The sequence below is a fragment of the Alosa alosa genome, chromosome 18, assembly GCF_017589495.1.
Source record: "Alosa alosa isolate M-15738 ecotype Scorff River chromosome 18, AALO_Geno_1.1, whole genome shotgun sequence".
In the NCBI taxonomy this organism is placed as follows: domain Eukaryota; kingdom Metazoa; phylum Chordata; class Actinopteri; order Clupeiformes; family Clupeidae; genus Alosa; species Alosa alosa.
This window is the reverse complement of record NC_063206.1, coordinates 28,077,823-28,095,728: the sequence shown is the minus strand read 5'-3', so window position 1 is coordinate 28,095,728 and position 17,906 is coordinate 28,077,823. Positions and strand designations below refer to the sequence as shown.

The following is a 17,906-nucleotide window of genomic DNA, read 5'->3' as shown; positions in this document are numbered from 1 at the left end:
TGGTATAGGCCTATGAATAGATATACTGTATATAAAGGCATAGATCCTTTTAATCTATTTCTAGAGGATTTCCTAGTGGAAGTGGGGCGGTGGTAGTGTAGTGGTTAAGGAGCTGGGCTAGCGTGCAGTAGCCTGAAAGTTGTCGGTTCAATTCCCGGCTTCCACCATTGTGCCCTTGAGCAAGGCACTTAACCCCAAGTTGCTCCAGGGACAATGTGATCCCTTGTAATATAGCTGACATATGTAAGTCACTTTGGTCAATGTCTGCTAAATGTAAAATAAAAATGTAAAATGTAAAGTGCTCAGAACCAATGAAGATACCTTAAAAAAATTAATTTGACTTTAGCATCATGTTTTACAAAAAGTCGACTTGACATAAAACTTGTCTTTTGTCCCGAGTTACCATTAGCTCAATGTTTTCTGTGCACATGTTTGTTTCTGCAGTTGAAGGGTCTATAGGCTTATGAATATACATGCCCAACTGCACCCCCTCCCCAAACACACACACACACACAGACAGACACAGTAATACTGTATATTTTCTTTGAAAAAAGCAAAGTAATTTGATAGTCAGTAATTTCTTTCTTTGGAAATACAGTAATTTCTGGGCCTTTTCAAAACTCCATTTGCTTCCTTTTGCTTCTTGTTGGCTGTAAAATACTATATTCGCAACAGCAAATTATTTGGGGAAAATCACTATTTTTGGTTTCAATATTGCTTACATGTTTACTGTGTATTTCAACTTCTCTCTGTAGATAACTTTCACACTTGTATGAAAATATACATAGAAGCGCATGAAAGACAGAAGAGCTTTTGAGTAACAGTGTGTACAAAATGTCATATTATGACAAAAGTGTTCATAATGTGAGGCGAATGTTTGCTTTAGAGATGTGTTTGGGACATTTTTAATGTTGTGTGTCATTTTGCTGGAGATTTGAGGCATTTTGCATTTTGTGTGAGCAATTGTGGGTTTTGTGTGTATAGAGTTTTGAAAAATAGACACAAAGTTTTGAAAATGTGTAAACAATTGTAAAAAAAAAAACTGAACGGTCTATATGGTCTGCGGATCTTTTGTTTCGTTCAGTTCAGGTTTTTGACCTAGCACCTGTGCCAGTTTTTTGTGGATGTGCATACCCTGCACTTTGCTCTGTGCATGTGTGTAAGTCCATGAAAACTCTACACATCAGCGAATGTGCTTCTGGCACTTCTCGTATGATTGACACAGTGATTTTGAGTATGATGCCAAACATGTCTCTAGATGGACTGACAATGCATAATTTAGAAGGAGCAAGGGTCAAACTAATGGGAAGATGGTCAGAGAGAGAAATGGAGAGAAGCGTGTACATGACTGGCCTAACTACAGACAAATAGAAGAGACATTGACTGCTAGACAGGGTGTATGGAATAGATGGAGTAGTCCTGCAATGTGGTTTTGATGTGGTGATCTACTCACTCACTTTCTTTCCTATCAAAACGAATAGCAGAATTACAGTGGGGTATAGGTCTAGCTTACCTGTTTTAATGGACTCGACAATTTGTTAAAATAATTACTGAACCAAGTAAATAAAAGTACAGTTTTACAGTTGATCATAAGTAGGCCTAGTTGTCAGCTGTGATGGGAGTACAAGTGTCTGAGGGCTTGGGGTTGGTTTGTGATTGTGGTGATTTTACAAGTCTGCATTCAAATAGCATACACAGACATAGCCTAAACTAAAGAGTTGCTTGAATTGCTTTAAGCTGTGGTGTCTTTGAAGCTATTGAAGCGTTAACTCCAAGTTACATGGAAGGGGCTTTCACTTTCTTCATATCAGCAATATGTAGGCTAACTGCAAAATGTATTGAATGTTTATTCATTAGCCTAAATAGTTGCCTAATGTAGGCCTATGGTTCATTAAGGCTCCTGGTTGAAGGAGATACGCATCTCGCACCCATCTATTGGTTTGAATTCGTTTCGAACATCACCAGTTCTGTGAGTATCCTCTCAGGGTCAACTATGAAACGTAATTTTCCAAAACAGTTGGGAGAGATCGGACTCGCTGCCGTAACATGATGACAGTCAGCTGATTGGAGAAATTTGAGTGATGCGCGTTTTCCTGTTTCTGCTCTCCGGTGTTTCACTACCCCCTGTCGCCACACTGACAGCTCAGAAAACCTGAGCATGACCGACCGGGCGTGTGTGTGTCAGAGAGAGAGTGTGTGTGCCGAGAGAGGGGGGCTTCAGCGCAAGTCGAAAATGAGCAGATGAATAAGGCAGACAAACTTGTGAGGACATCTGAATGCCGTGACATTTTCAAATTTCAATGTAAAAGCAATCATTCCTTGGCTCGGATATTTAACATTTATCAAGACGAAGAACGAAGGACGTCCCCGGAATAAACCAAAGGAACTTAAATGGAAAAGCATGGTACGTTCACGTTTCTCAAGTTGGGCATCATAGCCTCATGGATTCTATAGCCTACACTGGAGCTCTGGGCTAACGTAAAGACCACTTGTACATGTTATAGGAAGCAGGCTAATGATATCCGTTTTCGCATGCCTTTCGTCAAATAAATGACTTGAATTCGCCAGCAAAACGCGGTCTTACCGTAAGCCTCATTTTTTGTTTAAGGCTACTTGTGCTTGTATTAAGTATTAAACCGGCAAACATAACTATTTAAATGGCAACAAACGGTCATTAGTTTGCTTGGGCGGCATGGAATTCGGTTCCGTCTGCCCCGGTTCATCTGGAAAGATGATGGTAAATGAACATTTAGATGGTTTGCTGATCGTAGGCTAATCTATCTTGAAATGTTAATGTTTGGTAAGTAGCCTAGGCTATTGTAGTGTGTTCTTTGAAATCAGGTTCCGAAGTGTAGTTTTGGAAACATTGGCATGAAGACTGTTCGGTCCGGACCCCGTGTGTCAGCGCGCACAGTATTGCATTGTTGCTTGCGATTATTATGGCAGCTCGAACAAGGTATAAGAACGGAACAAGATTTTTTTTTTTTTTTTATCACAGATCAGTTCAAGAAACACAACATTTGGACATGAACCAATGTCATTTTCCAGATGTTGCATGCGCATCATATAGGCTTAATGTGTAGGACGTGAACGTGATTTTCCTTTTATAAATCGTGAGACTAATAGCCTATTGGTCTGTATGATCAACAAACTGAAGGGTAGAGGAAAAATAACCATAAATTGCAGTTTTCATGTAGGGTATAGATTGATGGACATTAGCCTATATATAAGGTAACTGCCCAAAGATTGTGTTGCTCTCTGTCCTGCAATGATGTTGTCAGTGAACCATCAGACAGTGGCAGGGTTGGCCTTATCTGTCCAAATGAAGGCTTATAATTGTTTCATCAAGGAAACACTCTCATACTTCTTGCCAAGTCAACACAGCCAACAATATGGATGCCATCAGGGGCAAACATTAGTGACTTAAAACTGAGACATACATGCGCGCGCATGTATGTACACACACACACACACACACACACACACACACATACTAACACTGCTATTTCTGTTGAATAAATGTAGCAGGTCTGTACAATTATAGTAGATGAGTTTTATTTGCACCTTGCATTTTTGTATTGTTTTTAGTCCTCAGTGTAAGGGCCTGCATGGACAAGAGACCTTGCTCGTTTACAGCACAGTGTGAGACAGGGAAAAACAGTGCCTGTCCAAATAGTAGGTGGAAAGGTTCTGTCCGATGGAAATTATTCGCCATAGTCTCACACCCACTTATTCCAAACGTGGAGCCATTTTGCATTAAACAGATGCAATAACGTCAGGAACCTCAGTGGAGGACCACCTCAAAGGTCATCAAAGGTTTGGGTTGTTATGGCTCCATCTGATTGGCTACCTGGGAGGTAGCTGCCAAATGCTTTGAAAGGAAAACAGCAGACACTCATTAGGCGTCATTCCTCTGTTTTTTCCCCTCTCACAGCTGCACAACAACCGTCAGAATGGCAACAGCACCAAATTACCACCCAGTTGTCCATGTTACTGTTTTGGGCTCTGGATTCGTCTCTTGACACATTGTCAACATTGTGCACATTAGCATTTAAAACTGGATTAATCTGTGTTTTAAGGACAGCGTCTAAGCTTCCTACATTTTATGTATTCTTCTCTAATGTGATGGTTAGTTTTTTACAGATGTGTTTGGGGTGTGTGTTGATGCTGCTGCAGTCACTCCGGGGAATGTGGCACAACTCACAGGAAAACTTGGATTTCTTAGATGTCAAACGAGCCAGGGCCGTTTCCCCCTGACATTTAGCTTACTTCCCCTCTTGGCAGCAAATGAAATGAAACATGGCACTGGGCAGACAGATGACCTTTAGGTCCACCATCCACCCTAGCCATCATGCATATTGTGAGACTCACGCAAAGCACTTTAAAAGAAACTTCTCAAACTTCAGAGCAGGTAGCACTGAGTGGGGATGAGGTAATTGTCCAGAGACTTAAGTTTTCCAGTAATGAACCAGACAAGCTCAGTTCTACCTGCCTAAACTCAGATATAGTGAACATCTCTTGGTGCTCTTTTTCACTCCTTTGTGTATTTCAGTGTCCCAGGAATGGAAAACTTTTTAAGTTTAAGGATACAATAGTGCTCGTGTACTTTTACAGCCGTGATGCCATTCATACGGCAACATTTAAAGCACAGGGCAAGCTAGCTCACCTCGCATTGCTTGAGGAACATTTTTCAATGCTTGTGTTGTATTAGCACATTTTATCAGCTGGAAAATGCTGTCATGGAGCTTGTGTCATACACAAATCTAGATAAAATCGCACTGTTCATTTTTGTGGCTCTAGAACTGTAAGACAAAGGGGAAAAAACATTTCTCAGTACAATAAGGACTGATTGTCCTTTACACATGGACTGACAGAGAGACTCAACCTGTCTCTTGAATGCTCCGTCAACCACTATAATCCAAGCCAAATCAAGATATATAGAGGAGAAGAGAAGTAAAGAGACAGATAAATAGATAATGATTGATTGAAAGAACGAGTGAGTGAATGGGAGGGTAAAAAACCTAGAGAGTTCTAGGCAAAAAAGAGAGAGAGAGAGAAACAAGGAGAGAGAGGGAAGAAAGCGAGAGGGTGATGGGATTGCAAACCTGATGGAGAGAGTAATTTGATTCTAATGTGATTTGTGCCTCTCGATGGCTGGTGATTCATGCCTGCCCATGTCCAGTGTTTCTGCCTCTCGGCAGGACGGGCAATCTTTCAAAGCCACTGGAGCCACTGGTGGCGCTGATGAGGAATTAGGCGGCAGTGCTTTACAATCTCACAGCCGTGTAGCCTGTGGTAAATAACGACAATGTAGAAATATATCACAATCTGTTGTTGGTTCATGCCACACATGTAAGAGAGACAACAGCTCATTGAACCCATCTAGAGAAAATATTTAGTCTCTCGAGGCCCTTGAGAACTTCCAACTGTGCTTTCCATGTGAACCGACAAAGATATGCTTTGTTATACACTATAGGCCTGGCTGGCGCACATTTCTATTTATTTGTATATCATGCATCATGCTAAGCTTGTTGTGAGTTTATGAGTGCATGTAAGACATGCATATGTGATAAATGCAATTGTATGTGCATATGTTTGTGTGTGTTGTACATGTATTTGTTTGTATTCATGAATATGTGTGTGTGTGTGTGTGTGTGTGTATGTTACACACACCCCTCAAGGCCCTGGAAAGCTCCTCAGCTGCTCTGCATGGGCAGATAAGGCTTGAGAGAGCCTGGCTTTTCTCCGATGGCTTGGGGATTGAGCCAGGCCTCCTCAGCCCCCCTCTACCCACTTTCCATCCCCTGGACCACCCAGCCATGTTGGTGCTTACCCACCCCACCCCCATGCCCCTCCTGTTGCCCCAGTCTCCCTCATCCCGTAACCTTCACACCAGGCAGGCGCTTTTCATCTCCATTTGAAATAGAAACATAAACAGAGGTGAGCCACGGACAGATGGACGGTGAAGTGCGGAAGCGGTCGAGCGGCTTTGACTGGTCCCCGTTGGACTGGACTCTGCCAAACGTTCGAGGCTGTTGGCTGTCTTTTTTTAACGGCGCATACAGAATCCTCTGGACGGCTTCCTCGCCGCCTGTAGTGGAGTAGAAGAGAAGAGGGGGAAGTGTGCTGAATGCACGCGGCTGCTTTTCATGTGTTCAAACTGTGGGGGTAACCATGATAACAGGCTTTTGATGCTGACAAAAGAAATGCAAATATTAGGCTGAATGCACAAACTCTTGTGGGTAGAAATGAATTTATGAACGAATGAATGAATGAATGAATGAAAATGTGACTAAGTGAGAGACTAAAGGATACATTTGATGAGAGATAAATTTGCCTGGACCTGGAGATTGTGTTCTGATTCTCCAGTGTCGATGGCACCTGCTCTATTTCATCGACTCCTTTGCAGGTATAGTGTGTGGTGAGCCGTGAGAGATTTACTGCCCTTCCTCAGGACGTGTAATTAGCCAGGGTCAGGCTTTACACATTTTATGGGCCAGGCCATTTGAGGAGCCTTCTTATTGCCACTTCAAATCACAAGTACGGCCTGTCGTTGAGTAGTGCCTTGCAATTGCTTTATGCATAAGGGGGAAAGGCCTTGGCCATGGACTGTTATAGTGTGGCACTCAAAACTTCTGTGAAATTTCTCAGCACATGAATGGGTGTGTTATTACCTGGTGTTTGTGTGTATGAGTGTGTGTGTGCGTGTTTAGTAACACAGCCAGCTGAGGTAAACTGGGGAAGCCGCCGGCAGACAAGCTGCTCTCTCCTCTCTTTGGTTCACTTTTAATTCCTCTTCTACCTCACGTCTCTCAACGCTAAATGTGAGGTGGATTATTTCCTCAGAAGTTTCTTTTGTCAGAAGAAACGGAACATTACAATGAATCTTTGCCTGGAGCTGAGAGGAAAGGGAAGCAACGCAAGGCATTAAAAAAAAAGGAGGACAAAAGGAAATCCTTGGTCACGTCTGTGGGAATACACCTGCGAAACAGTAGGAGGATGCTTCTGCGTGTCAATCTGTTTGTTATTATGACACAGCAGCACAGAAGCCTGGTGGAAATGAAACAAAAAAAAAACAGAAAATCTCACGTTAGTGGGCAGCTGACAAATGTCGCTCGCAGCCCACATCTGCTTTCCAGATGTCGGTTGGACGGACCTCATGGGGTGTTAGTGTTCCGTTAATCTGTCAACAACTCATTTTCTCAATGTCATTTCGGATGGCAGCATCATTTCTTTTGTGTGTGAATCTGTGTTGGGTTTTTTTTTTTCAATAACAAATGCCACACTGCCCAAATACATAAGCGGTCACGAGATGCAGTTGGTTAATAGCCTATTGTTTGCCAGAGCAACAGATGCATGGTTGTGCGTAGCTGTGTGCGTGGGATACAAAATGCCTTTCACACTCCCCATCCTCATGTGCGTATTGCTCTCACAGAGATGGAGAGGGGTAGGGGATATTTATGGATTGCTCAGCTGACAAGGATCTGTCCTTTTCAACAGAGCTCTGGTCACAGGGGCAAGACCTTGGAGGACCAATTTACAGCAGATATCGCTACATTTTCTGAGAGAGAAGGAGAGAGACAGAGAGAGAGCAGAAGTGGTGGTATTTACTGTTTTACGTGATGCACAATTTAATGCACATTTTCTGGCTCTGAGGATATCTTGCAGATTGCAGACTTTCAGATAATAGCTGGAATGAGTAATAAATCAAAAACAAACCCACTGTGAGGCAGACTCAGGCATTTCCCTGTGGTCAGAGCTCTAATGTTCAATCAGATGACAGGTGGAAAAATGGACCAGTCACTTTGGTTTTGTACTCAATTGCATAAATAAATAATAATGAAAAACATAATAGTGACCCGTGCATTTTGTTTACTGTTTTCCTAAGCAGTCATTTCGTGGATCATGTCATTAGATGATATGACAAAGAATCAGAATGAAACATCACCATGGTTTTAATTAAAATGTCACATGCTCATCCTCCTCCTGCCTGTCAGTGGTGTTGTGTCTTGAAAGTGCGCCTCATCTCCCCCTCTGTCCAGTTTTGCCCAGCAGCCTGTCAGCCTCTCGATTTTCGCCCCTCTTTCGTCTCAACACAATTAAATCTACCTGGGCTTGGCTCTCTCCCGTGTCAGAGCGGTTTCATTTCATCCCAGTGTAGGTCAACACCGGGGCGGGTGTTTCCATCCCCCACAATTTTCACTGCAATCATGGTGGTCTAATGGGCTTCACAGAATGACTCTGAATGAGACTGGATCAGCCTTTCAAATAAATGGTCAATTTCCTTATCACTGACTGGACTGGCAGGGGAGCCAGCTGGTGTATCAAACTCCTCCTGAAGACACCTTCTCCCACGAGGGGAGCTCCACTCTCAGTTCAGCTTTCAGCAGATTTATTTACATATCTCACGATGCCAACAGATTTACTGGCAGCATATGTGCTAACCATTTGTAGCTGGTTCTTCAAAACACACTTCTTTTTTGCCATTACTAGAACCATTCCTCACATATCACCGATTGGTCTTAACTTAAAGGTTCCAGGTCCAGCTAATGAAGACTCAAGGGCTTCAGCTTCATTGCTAATTCAGATGATAGTCCTTCAGAACTGGGCTTGTGACATTTGTTTTGGCGATGTCAGGCTATGTAAACAAGTCAGCACAACAGATGTTGCTCATATACTGTAGTGGTCACAAATGAAGATGCTGGGCCCTATTTGATCTAAAATGTGTGGTCTGAAGTGTATGGTTTAAGTGTATTTAAAGTGTATATAAGTCACATTTGCTAGTTTGATGGCGAAATAAATAAATAAACGCCAGGTGCATGCCTTAAAAAGGTTATTTACGTTTCTCAATTAATCACGGGTGTGTTTTTGGCATAACATCCAATGAGAGCACCTTCTCCCATCCCCTTTAAAAGCCAGGAGTGCTTTAATCATGGTGCGTTGCTATTATGATGAATGATGAATCAACACATCTCTGTAGAGGAATCTGCTTTTCCTTGTGGACTTGTAAACTTGACAAATATTGCCGTTTTTGTCACTTGAAAGCAGCATATCTTTCATTCACAAGCACCTCACACCATATTTTTGAGCAAATACAGTTGTTTATTGATTTATTATTATGTGTGTATGTTTTCATCTTTGTAGTGTCGTCCATGTGTTTCACATCCACATTCCAACTGCAAAACACATGAACACTTCATAAGAACAATGACATTCTCATTATTCCTAGAATGCATGAATGACCACCATTTGACACCGTGTGCATGGACAGATGATAACTGCGTTGGTCACAAACTAGTGAAGACACTTTGTGTCCCACCTACTGTAGCGCCACGATGCATTGGGCTTAAGATAGGGTTGGCAGAGAGAAGATGGTAATATTATTGATGGGTAAATTGGGGCAGCCATGCCCGACCAGTGGGCCGCGGCTGAAGTGCCCTTGAGCAAGGAACCTAACCCCTCACTGCTCCCCGAGCGCCGCCATTGTAGCAGGCAGCTCACTGCGCCGGGATTAGTGTGTGCTTCACCTCACTGTGTGTTCACTATGTGTTTCACTAATTCACAATTGGGTTAAATGCAGAGACCAAATTTCCCTCACGGGATCAAAAAAGTATATATACTATACTATATATAAATATTGCCTGCTCTAAGCATACCATAATATATTCCAGTGTATGGACTGGCTGTATAGGCCAGGCTACACGTCAAGCATTTTTGCATTGGCTAAACCAAGCTCTGTACTGTTGTGTTGAGCATAGACTTTGAATGAGCTGGATCTTCTTCTGGAGATGTGACTGGTCTACTGTTAAAGGAACCATATGTAAGATTGTGGCCAAAACTGGTACTGCAATCACTTTCAAATTACTGTAGAGCGGTGTATCCCCTCCCCCTCCCCCCTGACTCGAGGTTGCCAACCCAGATGGCGAAACACTACTGACTTTGTGATTAGTAGATAGGTGGAGGGTGGCGCATCAGGCCAAAACACAACATGATTTGACAAAACACAACATCAACATCAGTTGAGGGCTGCAACTTCACTATTTAAATGACAATATCCTGGCCGGACTACTGTTGTCAGTGATATAAATATTTGAAATGAACATGATTTCTTAATGTCTAGTGATATATCAGGGCCACTTTATGATTAATTGAAATACATTTCTTACATACGGTTCCTTTAAGAATCAGAGCACAGTGCCTGAAAGAGAGCTGGGTAGTGGTGGGGACATCACCAGGAGGAAATGATCATGAACAGATTGAAGGTGTTGCCTTTGATCTGGGTAGGAGGTTTCTCTTCAAAGTCTGTCAAATCATTATGATCGCTAGTGGGAATTGTGGAAACTGTTCAACATTAATGTCTTGTCTACTGCACATACACACACTCACACACACATATATAAACAGGTTTGGTCTGTTGAAGAGAGTAAAAAAAAAAAACCCTACTGATTAGTTCACATGGAACCTCTTGCATAGCCCTTGCATACATTTTATGTAATAGACACACCAAAACTCTCCGTTATTAGTTCATTTTACACATTGGAGAGCATGCATAATGATACCACACACCTGAGTGGCAGAACATCTCTGAGGCATAGGAAATTACACAATGTGTACATTGTAGATGTCCGGCATCAAGTCGCTCTAATTCAAAGACTTGTATGTGATATAGCACCGTAACAGCCATTTTCTCATGTGCCATCTAGGACTTCTTCCTCGGAAGTCTTAGGAGACTGCTTCCTCCACAGCTTCTTTCTAGTCTTATTTCACACAGCCGTGGATGATGGCATTGGGAAGATTGGAGCCGACACAATAATTTATGGCATGTTTTGAAAATAACGCCAGCCTGTGAAAACTACTGCCAGCCTCATGAATATTGCTTGCTTCTTCCAAATTGAGCTAAATTGGTCTTAAATAAATAAGCTGCAATGGCCAATAGAGGAATATATAAGACAGACCTTCAGAGTTCTTAAGTGTTCTTGGAAAGAATGTTCTCCTTCTTGCTAGAGCTGACTCACTTTGGTTGACAAAGTGTGTTTGAAACATAAGAACACCTTGAGAATTGAAGCTTTAGGTTCTGATTTTTTATAACACACCAAGATGACTTGACAGCATGACAGCAGAGGGAGACATGATGCACATGGCAGCCTCCTGACCATATTTGGGTCTTAGTACTCACAGGGATCTGGGTTCGATTCCCAATCTGGGATCATTTCCCTATTTCAACCCCACCACTCTCTCTTCTGTCTCCACTGTCCTCTCAAATAAAGGCAAAAACCACAAAAAACATGACTTTGCAGCATTGTGAATGTCATCTGGCAAAGCTGTCCTGGAAGATTTATAAGGGTTATAAATGAGGTTCATAGAAATCTATTTCTTTCAGAATATGAAGATATGTGAAAGACATTGGTGTGAGACGAGAGAGGGATATATCAGTGTGAGGCAAGAGAGAGAAGGATATCAGTGTGAGGCAAGAGAGAGATATCGGTGTGAGGCAGTGTGAGACGAGAGGGGGTGGGAGTGTCATATCTTTTTTAAGCATTTTTGCCATTTCGTTCAAAAGAAAACTCAGTTTTTAGTCACTGAAATGGTTATTTAGAAAAACTTAAGAAAAACTCCCTGTTTTCATGTGGACAGGGAAAAAAAGGGTTTTGGGATTGTGACGTGATATTTTCTCCTTTGTGTGAAATGTTTACAGGTCTCTGACCACCATCTGCTGTGGCACAGCTAGCTAGGCCTACAGCGCCTGTACCATATTCGGGTCCGAGTGCCCACGGGGACACAGGCTTAAATCCGACCTGCAGTCATTTCCCGATCCCACCCCATCTCTCTCTCCCATTTGCTTCCTGTTTCACTCTCCACTGTCCTGTCCAAATAAAGGCAAAAAGCCCCAAAAATATTTTATAAAAGTCACAACTGAACTACTAACTAATAACCACCGAACCTATTGAGAAAGCAACCCAATGCAATTCTAATACAACTTAACTAAGGGCCCGTTTACACATATCTAGATGTTTGTATAAACGCATACTTTGGTATGCGTTTTGCCCTTTCGTTTACACGTAAACTTGTTACTTTTACAAACGAACTCCAAAGTGAAAATTTATTAAAACGATGACGCTTTCGATTGTGTCGTGTGTCAATTCGATTTCATATGTGCAGCAAAGATTCTAGAGCGGAGCTTTTGACGTGCAGTGCAGTGCCTGCCTGAACATTTCACACAGACTGTAGCCTACACACCACACCTGATATGCGATTATTTTTAATATTTCGCATACTATTTCGTGCTCACCTCACACAGGTTCACACAACTGTCTGTTGACTTCTGAGTTAATTATAGAGTTTACTTCATGTAAGTAAGTTTAGTCTTGTGACGCTAACATAGCCTAGGCTAGGCCTACTCAACGGATAACATGTTGGATAAAGTCATCTTCATTTCCAAACCTAGAGAATGTACAGGTATGTAGAAGATAAGGTAGGCTATGTTTGTTATTCTGGCCCGCTGTGGCATGATTAATTGCCGTATCTGAGAAGTTATGCTATGGTGAGTTTTGGCAGTGGGTTTGCTATTCTGGTCAGTTTGGCATACCGTGCGAGTTTTATCCTTGGCGCATTGAAAGTGTTGTGATGTTGGCTCTGCTGCCAACACGGTCATTAAAACAGCCGCCCCATTTCAGTTCTCAGTTAAAAGGCCTTATGTGTGCTATGTGCAGACTACTAGCTGGGTCATTGTCCATGAGCACTTGCCAGCAACTCATGGATACTCAATAGCCTACCACACTTACATCACGGCAGTGTTATTACATGTCTTTATTTAAAATGCAGATATTCTCATGAATTACTGTAGCCTAGGCCTATTATTGGATGTAAGATCGCAAGGTGTGTGGGCGTCTGTCTGTGGGCGTAGGCTACACGGCATTCTAAATCGCCTGTTTACGTTGTGGATAGCTAAATAAATGTAGCCTAATGTTTTTACACCTGTAGGCGTTTTGTTATTAGGCATTTTGACCCTAATCGCATGTTATAGTTCTTAAGTTTTTTATGGCCATGGGTGTCTTTTGGGTGTAAAACCAATGAGAGTGATATCCGTCATTCCAGCAAGCAGTGCAACATCTAATAGCGCATCGGTATTTTCATTATTGACTTTGGCTAAGTGGCAATTGCTGGTGTTGATATAAAGCAGGCGTCGCCAACCTTTTTTCCTCCAAGAGGTAGCCTACTTTGACAAAATGAACATGGGCGAGAGCTAATGTTTATAGGCTATTAGTAGCGTAATCCGTGCCCTCCTGAACTTTCCTCACTTTATACTGTAGCCTACTAAGAGAAAGTAGTTCTCGTCATCGGTCCAAATGTATGAGCTGCTTTATGAGTCGCTTTTTGCCATTTCCCTTCGGTTTAATCAGCCCAAAACGCGTAGCCTTCTGTACACTTTATATGTACCTAAGTTTATTCTCGGATATGCAATTGAACTTTGACTGATAGCACAATTACAGACGCCGAAGTGTAAAGTGAACCGTGAGATGTTGGTAGGCTTTTGCACATTTTAATCAATGCTTGCCACGATATAACATAACTGACAACTCATCTCCATCTCATATTGTATATTGTTGGCCAAACTGATAAACTAGCACTGGTAAACCAACGTGTCTTTCTCCTTGCCAGTAGGCCTAGGCCAGTGGTCGGCAACCTGCGGCTCTTTGATCCCTCTGATGCGGCTCAGCTTTTGAAAATAATTAATGAGTATTTAATTAAAATGTATTTTATTTTAGTTCGTTCATTTTCAAAATGTAATATTGTAGCTCTATCTGAGTAGCCTAATTTATATAACTTTCCACCTCACATGACTCCATAACGTAGCCTGCACAATATTGGTAGGCCTACATTCGTGGTTCGTTGCCATGTCAATATCAAACAAAATCACCGATTTCCCTCCATTCCAGTCAACGACAACACTTTAATTGTTATTGTTGATGTGTGCACTTGCTGTAGGCTAGATTAGGAAAATGTCAAAAAGGAAACGTCAGCGACCACAGCTGCGAGTGCGAACACAAGCGGGCTGAAATGGATAGGTTTCCATCCGAAGACTGATTCTGAAAACGCAAAATGAACTGCCCGTTATCGCACACTGCAACGAGTTAGTATTGCTGTGTTAACCCTATTCCACTTGCATGTGAGAAATCTTTTTCACATATGAAAAATATAAAGACAAACCTGTGCTTACGTTTAAGGGCAATTCCGCGCAAAACTGTCACATACATAACGCCAACACAATCCCATGGTAGGCTATTTAGTTGGCGTTATGGATATATGACAGTTTTGCGTGGAGTTGCCCTTAAATGATGACAGCCTCAATTCTTGCATGAAACTTCACCTCACTGAATATGAGCCAGCCAGACTCCAAGGCCATCACCAAATCTAATCGCTGGTAGGCCTAATGTTCAATTTCGCCAATGACATGTCAACGAAAATTGAGTGTGTTGATACTTTGCATACCAAAGGACACAATAGGAGGTGGTGTTTAGCCTACATGGGCAGCCTAAAGGCCTATAGCCTACTTCTGTCATTCCACTTTACATTTCAAGTTACTTGCACATTACTATATATAGTTACTTTTAAAACTAGTAGAAAATGTATTTAAAAATCCTCTGTTGAATGAAAGTAGCCTAACTGTACTTTAAATATCCAAACTTTTTCTTGTAACCGTCTTTATGTGGCTCTTCTGAGATTAAAAAAAAAAAAAATTTGTAAAAGTGGCTCTCCAGGCAAAAAAGGTTGCCGACCCCTGGCCTAGGCTAATTGAGGGGAGGGAGGGCGAGCAACGCAGACAAGTAGACGACCTAGACAACACTTTATTCTAGGTTCTACATAAACATTCACCTTTGGAATCATTTTGCGTTCCAGTGTGTATGGATATATTTTTTAATCAAATGTCGTGTAAACGTGATTAAAAAAACAAACGCATACAAAAATATCCATTTAAAAAAAAAATCTAGATACGTGTAAACAAGCCCATAACAACTTCAAACTCATGGTACACTGACATATAAAATGGAGGATGAAGTCTCTGACATCGTCAGTGCATGCCCTGGAGCCAACTTTTTGAGCAGGCCAACCACATAGCCGGTGCCATGTGTTCAGATTGGATGATCATGTTAATTTGCCTACTGAAAAATAAGTTGCCCAATATCAAAGGGAACATGCCAGAACAATAATACTCAGGAACATTGCCCAGCAACATTACTCGAAAAGGTCATCAGCTTTGGAGGACACATAAGCTTACACATCACAGTCAAAGTTGTTCCAAAGTTCTACCAAAAACAGGCAAACTTGACTTGAGTTGAGTTAGTGGGTTGGTGTGAGCATGCAACTAACATGTTGCTCATCTGGCACTGGATAATCTTCCTGAATCTCGGTAGTCTGGGCAAATTACTAATATCACCAAAAGTATTGGTTTTACCAGAAATATTTTGGCAGCATTTTTAAACTACAAAAATACACATATATACAGTATTTTGATATAAAATACACTGCCATTTTCTTCAAACCAATAAAATACAAATAACAAAATGCTATTTTCTATTTGAAATACATATCAAAATTACTGACCATCCCTGTAGCTGCACCATGCAGGACACGCCTATTTTGATTTCATTGGTCATCATTGGTCATCATTGGTTGGCTTTATATGGGTAAAATGGCTGCAATTAAAATGGAGATAGATTTTTCATACCAAAGTCAGAGAAACTAGGCAGATTCATCTTGCAAAAAATAGTTTTAAAAAATAGTCTAAATAGTCCCCCCTAGACCCTCATCTATGGCATAGGCAATGTAAGCTTACACAACAAAATACACAATAGTTGACTATTTTGATGCTGTGAATCTAAAGCTCTCTGGTACTCCACTTCTGAAATAAGATTGTCTGACTGGTTGTGCATACACTAAAAAGGTCCACAAATTGGGAAAAAGACTCGCCTCATCCATCAGATTGGCTACGCCCCTGAGCAGAGGGATATCTGAGCGGAAATGAGAGAGATGTCAGAGTGAGATATGTAAGATGAGTGTGAGACAAGTGAGATGAGTTTTTCAGATATACACAGGAGAGGTGATAAATTCATTGTGCTGTAAGTAGGAGATTTTCACAGTGGCCAATCAGCAACCAAGACTATTTAATATCACACAACATGACGCAAGATAAAACAGCAATGCACAGCTGGCCGGTGGCCAATCACAAACACGCTGCATGTTGTGCCCAGGATACGTAACGGCTCATCTTCACGGTACCAAATGCGCTGCCAGTAGCCTGAATGTCCAACCAATGAGAGATGTCAGTGTGAGACAGTGAGGTGGGGTTGGGGAGTTTGTTGTAGGAGTAATTACCTCATGATTTATGCTATGGTGCATTGGATGATTCTGCCTACACTATACTAGTTTTTACCAAAAAATACTTTTTTAATAACTTTCTTTCAAGCACAGATCAAAGTGTGTGTGTGTGTGTGTGTGTGTGTGTGTGTGTGTGTGTGTGTGTGTGTGTGTGTGTGAACCCGAATGTGAATGTGCTCCTTCTGTGAGAGTATGTACTAGTATATTCAGCTTTTGAAAAAGTACATCTGTTCTTCTGGGAGAGACCCTTTCTCCATCAGCTCTTTTGTGTTTGTGTGTGTGTGTGTGTGTGTGTGTGTGTATGTTCCTAACCATCAGTTTTTCTACCCTTGTATCATCCTGTGTGAGTGTGTGTGTTTGTGTGTGTGTGTGTGTGTGTGTGTGTGTGTGTGTGTGAGCTGATCTGTGTGTGTTTCCGTACATGACTGCATAACCTGCAGCCTTTTCGAACACCCCTGGTACTGCCTCCGTATGCATTATTCACTGGGACTCCATCTCTCGTTACTTAGATCCCCATCTTAAATTAATTGTGATGAACATTTAATGGCTGCCGGGGGTCTCTGCGCCATCGTGCCCTGCGGCAGAAGCTGGCACTCGGCTTGCCTAACGCCGCCACACAAAGAACGTGGCATCAGTGGGTACAGCAGAAGAAAAGCCAACAGACTTGGCAGTGTTGCCAGAGCTGTAAGACTATAAGAAGATGGAGTTCTCAAGAGTCTGTAGCAGGAGATTTTTTTTGGGGCAATGAATGAGGGAGTTATAGTTTTCTTACCTGTCCATATTTTTGATTTGGGTGCGGGTGACTGAATATTAATGTGGCCTTGTTTGTGTACAGGCTTCATTATGAATTGAATTCCGTTTTGTTTTGATTTGATTTGTTTTTGTGCGTCTTTGTCCTGGCCCATTTGGGTGAAACAGGATGATTAGTTATGTAAGACACATTCTGGATGGCATTCAGTAATGATACGCATCAAGAACTGAACTGTGCCTCAGACAGGGCCGTGATAAGGCGCTGTTGTTATGGCTTGTCTGTCTGATTTTGAATTGTGACACAAAAATGTTTTATGTATGATGCACACATTTAAACACACAGCCCTTCACTGCAATGTAGCCATCAACTTGCACTGCATAGTACACAAACATTAGCTTGCACAAACACAGTCACACATACACACACACACACACACACACACACACACACATGCATACATGTGTACGCATACACACAGAAACAAGTACATAAACACACAGTAGTGGGTAAATGGATAACATACACACACTCACACACACACACACACACACACACACACACATACACACACACACTCACTCTCTCTCACACACACACACACACACACAGTCACACACCCAGACACACATACACACAGAGACACACACACACACACACACATACACACACACTCAAGTACATAAACATAAACACACATACACTCACAGAGCCCTCCACAGATCTATTTTTAAGATTTTCCAAGCGCGTGTTCCTGTGGTCTCTCCCTGCCCCCACACAC

At 41.9% G+C, this 17,906-nt stretch overlaps 1 protein-coding gene across 3 annotated transcripts in view; it reads left to right on the top strand.

The window, feature by feature from the left end:
• Positions 1–2,152: 2,152 nt before the first annotated feature.
• The window catches only part of chst15 (carbohydrate (N-acetylgalactosamine 4-sulfate 6-O) sulfotransferase 15), a 31,442-nt gene continuing 15,688 nt past the window's right edge, over positions 2,153–17,906 (top strand). For 2 of the 3 annotated variants that reach the window (XM_048270438.1, XM_048270436.1), the window contains exon 1: positions 2,153–2,404. The gene's annotated coding sequence lies outside the window, so the exon portion shown is untranslated. Of the gene's footprint in view, positions 2,405–12,184; positions 12,457–17,906 lie in introns of those variants that run through there. The other variant, XM_048270437.1, reaches the window with a different exon arrangement.